The sequence below is a fragment of the Chlorocebus sabaeus genome, chromosome 5 (assembly GCF_047675955.1).
Source record: "Chlorocebus sabaeus isolate Y175 chromosome 5, mChlSab1.0.hap1, whole genome shotgun sequence".
In the NCBI taxonomy this organism is placed as follows: Eukaryota; Metazoa; Chordata; class Mammalia; order Primates; family Cercopithecidae; genus Chlorocebus; species Chlorocebus sabaeus.
In genome coordinates, this window is record NC_132908.1 from 73,835,521 (window position 1) to 73,840,527 (window position 5,007).

Consider the following 5,007-nt stretch of genomic DNA (forward strand, 5'->3'; position numbering starts at 1 on the left):
TAAGCTATTGACATACCACTACCTTAAGAATTAACTTATAGTCATGCTTACTCAGCATAGCACAGCTAAAACTGTTTCCCACATCCACTCTTTCCAGTGGTTTAATAATGAGAAGATGTTAACACATGTGTCACAGGGTCAAGAGAACAATTACTTTTCATCAAAGTTCATAAAGCCCCAACATTGCTAACATCAAGCACCATATTGTTAATTCCATGTAGTATGAATATATAAACAGAAATAGTCCTGCACATTTTTCTAATTATATGACCTTGAGAAAGCTACTTGAACTCTCTGGGCATTCATGTACTTCTTAGCAGAAAATGTTCAATATGTGCCAGGCACGGTGGTTCACGCCTGTAATCCTAACACTTTGGGAGGCTGAAGTGAGTGGATTACCCAAGGTCAGGAGTTCAAGACCAGCCTGGCTAACATGGTGAAACCCCGTCTCTACAAAAAAAAAAAAATACAAAGAATTAACTGGGTGCGGTGGCATGCACCTGTAATCGCAGCTACTCTGGAGGCTGAGGCAGGAGAATCGCTTGAACCCAGGAGGCAGAGGTTGTGGCAAACTGAGATCACACCATTGCACTCCAGCCTGGGCTACAGAGCGAGACTTTGTCTCAAAAAAAAAAAAAAAAAAAAGGAAATGTTCAATATGTATCACTTTATAAGGTTATTGTAAAAACTAGTGCTATCGTTTGAATGTTTGTCCCTCCAAAACTTATGTTGAAATTTAATTACCATTGTAATGGTATTAAAAATTTGGACCTTTAAGAAGTGGTTACATCATGAAGGCTTTGTCCTCATGGATGGATTAATGCCATTATGGAGAGAGTGGGTTCATTATAAAAGAGAAAGTTCAGCCTCTGTCTCTCCCTCTCTCTAGCCCTTTCACCTTCTACCATGGGATGATCCAGCAAGACAGCCTTCACCAGATGCCAGCCCCTTGATCTTGAACTTCCCAGCCTCCAGAACTGTGAGAAAAGAAACTTCTCTTCACTATAAATTACCCAGTCTGTGATATTTTGTTATAGGAGCACAAAAGACTAAGACAATTAAATTTACTAATATGAGCTGCTTAGTACGATGCCTGACACATTGTTCGCGCTGAATGTCATTACTGACAAAAGGGGATTACTTCCTGATACAGTTTGGCTGTGTCCCTGCCCAAATCCCATCTTGAATTGTAGCTCCCATAATTCCCATGTGTTGTGGGAGGGACCCGGTGGATGATCACGGAATCGTGGGGGTGGTTTCCCTCATTCTTTTCTCGCGGTAGTGAATAAGTCTCACGAGATCTGATGGTTTTATAAGGGGAAACCCCTTTCATTTGGTCCTCATTTTCTCTCTTGCCTGCTACTGTGGAAGACCTGCTTCTTCCACCATGATTGTGAGGCCTCCCTAGCCACATGGAACTGTGAGTCCATTAATCCTCTTTTTCTTTATAAATTACTCATTCTCGGGTATGTCCTTATCAGATGGTGAAAATGGACTAATACACTGTCCAATGTACTAGAAATCAATACTATGACACCGTGTTTTTGAAAAGAAAAACTTAATATCGCAGGTTGACTCACAAGGATACAGAAATCAAGATCAAATCTATCTCCCTGTGCTAGCTTCAAGGCAGTATTTTTAATAGAAAAAGTTCAGGGGTCGATTCTGAAATTAGTAGGCGGTCGGTGGAAGGAAAAGGAGGCCGGCAAAGTCCTCGGGCATGCGCACTTATCTCTTCATACTACCTCGTCGATTGCATGTGCAAATTCAGAGGAAGTTAGTATGAAACTGCAGTGAAAATTCAGGCTGTGACATCAGCAAGCTCGTTCTGCAGATTCCAGTCCGTCAACTTGTTTCCAACCAATTTCAGCCAGTTTTTTCTTGATCTCACAAGTGAAGGGAATTTCAGTCTTGCAGAAAGTTATTTCTTTTCTTATCAGCGATCCTGGTAACACAAGAATTTCTATTACTTACTGGTTTCTTACTTTCTGGGACACAGTTTCAGTTTCAGCTTTTCAGCTTTTCTTATCTGCTATTCTGTAAGCCCAAGAATTTAGTCAGTGAGTTTTTTTTTTTTTTTTTTAACTCTTTGAGACACAGCTTCAGTATCACTTATTACTACTACTAAAAGTATAGCACTGCCTCCACTGACTTACTTTCAGAGGCAGATAACTGTCTATTGTACTAAATTATTTAATACATCACTTTAGCCAATGGAGATTCATGATTTGGGGTTGTCAAGTAATCTCTACTGTAATGCAGAAAATTCTAGTAGAAAACATGAAATATCACATGTAAACCTTTTATAAAATAGTTTTCAAAGTAAATTATTTTCTTCTAATGGGTTTTAATGAAGAGAAGGGTGAAATAAACCACAAGACTCTTGAGCGTGTTACAGATTTGTTACATTGAGGTGAGGTGGGCTGAGAAGAAAAAGTCTTGATGGAGAATCTGCTGATGTCACATGATGCCTAATTCTTGGTATTCACCAGGCAGATGAGTTGGTCTCGGAAAGACTCTAGATTCTAAGGTCTCCTAAATCTTTGAAGGATGTGTCTCTAATAAAATAAAAACATAAATTTTTCTGCCAATACTAGACATTTTTGAAAAGGACAACCATCTTTATATGAGCAAAGGAAGTGTTGTCCCACCCTGAGCCCTGTATAAGGACATCACTGGCTCCCAAGTGCCTTCTTCAGTTTACACTTTCTGCAGGGTACCCCTAAAGTCTCCTTTGATATGGGAATAAAAACAAAGGCCTGAGTCCAGGGACGATGCCCACATCTGTAATCCCAGCAGTTTGGGAGGCCAAGACGGGTGGATCACTTTAGGTCAGGAGTTTGAGATCAGCCTGGCCAACATAGTGAAACCCTGTCTCTACTAAAAATACAAAATTAGCCAGGTGTGGTGGTGCATGCCTGTAGTCCCAGCTACTTGGGAGGCTGAGGCAGGAGAATTGGTTGAACCCAGGAGGTGGTGGTTGCAGAGCTGAGATCGCACCATTACACTCCAGCCTGGGCAACAAGATCGAAACTCCATCTCAAAAAACAAACAAACAAAAACGCCTGGATCTCCAGGGAGACACAAGCCCAGGACTGGCTCTTGCAGATCATTAGCTTAGTAACTGATTATCTGGGTCACCTCACGTCTGTCACATCTCTCTTCTAACCTGTTTTCCAGTCTATAAAATGAATCCCATTGGTAGCTTGATGGTAGCTCTAGGAATCTGAGGTTTAAAACCCCTCAGGTTAAACAACCATATCTATACTTTATTAAAAAAAAAAAAAAATCCACTTTGCAGACACCACTGGCATGGCACCGGGAGCCTTGTATTAACAGTCATGGTCAACCCCACTGTGTTCAACATTACCATCAATGGTGAGTCGCTGGGCTGTGACTCCTTTGAGCTGTTTGCAGACAAAGTTCCAAAGACAGCAGAAAACTTTCATGCGCTGAGCACTAGAGAAAAAGAATTTGGTTGTAAGGGTTCCTGCTTTCACAGAATTATTCCAGGGTTTATATATCAGAGTGGTAACTTCACATACCATAATGGCACTGTTGGCAAGTCCATCTACAGGGAGAAATTTGATAATTAGAACTTCATCCTGAAGCATAAAGGCCCTGGCATCTTAAACATAGCAAATGCTGGACCCAACACAAACGGTTCCCAGTTTTTCATGTGCACTGCCAAGACTGAGTGGTTGGATGCAAGCATGTTGTCTTTGGCAAGGTGAAAGAAGGCTTGAAGTTTGTGGAGGCCATGGAGCCCTTTGGGTCCAGGAATGGCAAGAGCGGCAAGAAGGTCACCATTGCTGACTGTGGACAAGTCTAATAAGTTTGACTTGTGTTTTATCTTAACCACCAGACCATTCCTTCTGTAGCTCAGGAGAGCACCCTCCACCCCATTTGCTCCCCATATCCTATCATCTTTGTGCACTCGCTGCAGTTCCCTTTGGGTTCCATGTTTTTCTTGTTCCCTTCCATGCCTGACTGGATTGCAGAGTGAAGTTTATGATTATGAAATAGAAGCTAAATAACAAAAATTTGAGGACAATTTATATTTAAACAATTAACTAATTTACTATTTTCTAAGACAACCCAGTGATAAAGTAGTTGAAGATAATGTTTCTGGCATCATCTTTCTCTTGGGGATGCTCTTCCTCTTTAATTGTCTTGCAAAGATTGTCTGAATCATTAATTCACTTACTCTAAAGTCCACAGATACAATGCAAAGAGCAGTGAACAAGCTGCTGCTTCTGATACTTCAATAGTCCTTAATGTATGCTAGAAAGGCTTTAATCACACCAGTAATACAATGTAACTTATTCAATTGTTGATATTTATTTCAACCTGAATTGTTCTTTATCACAGCACTGGCTCAAGTTCTTACAAATGCTATTTAAAATTAAAATATAACTCAGATATCATAAGATGCATCCTAGTAAAGTATAAAATTAAATGGTGCTTAGTAGATTCACAAAATGTGCAACTACCATGCCTGTCTAATTTCATAAATTCATCTCCCTAAAAAGAAACCCAGTATCCACCAGCAGACCTGAGGATTTTTAAAATTTAGAGAAGTTGATTGGCTTATGGGGGTGGCAGGCTTAGGAATGGAGCCAGTTCCCTGTGGAGTAAAATTAGAGTGAAATACGGAAGGCTATTTATTTGTACTTCTGTTGTTATTGATTAGTCTCACATGGAGGCAGATGCTAATTTTGTCCAGTTTTTGCACTTGAATTCAAGTCAAGGTATGTCCCATTCAAAACTATGTATCTAGGAAAGGATCCAATCCTTTCACTGTGAAGCCTATTTGAAGAGTGTAATATATGCAGCCAAGATCATCATTCCTCTTCTCTCAGGTTCTGTTTTTAGCCCAATTTGAAAAAGATACTAAGAGCAGAGAATCAAAGACAAGAAACATGGCAAGGCAGAGACAGAAGCAGCAAAGAACAGTATGAAGTAGCACAGACCAAGGAGACAGAAGAGAGAACGGCATGATGGGTA

At 40.3% G+C, this 5,007-nt stretch overlaps 1 pseudogene; it reads left to right on the forward strand.

The window, feature by feature from the left end:
- Window positions 1-3,341: 3,341 nt before the first annotated feature.
- LOC140711754 (peptidyl-prolyl cis-trans isomerase A pseudogene) lies at window positions 3,342-3,890 on the forward strand (annotated as a pseudogene).
- Window positions 3,891-5,007: the final 1,117 nt, after the last annotated feature.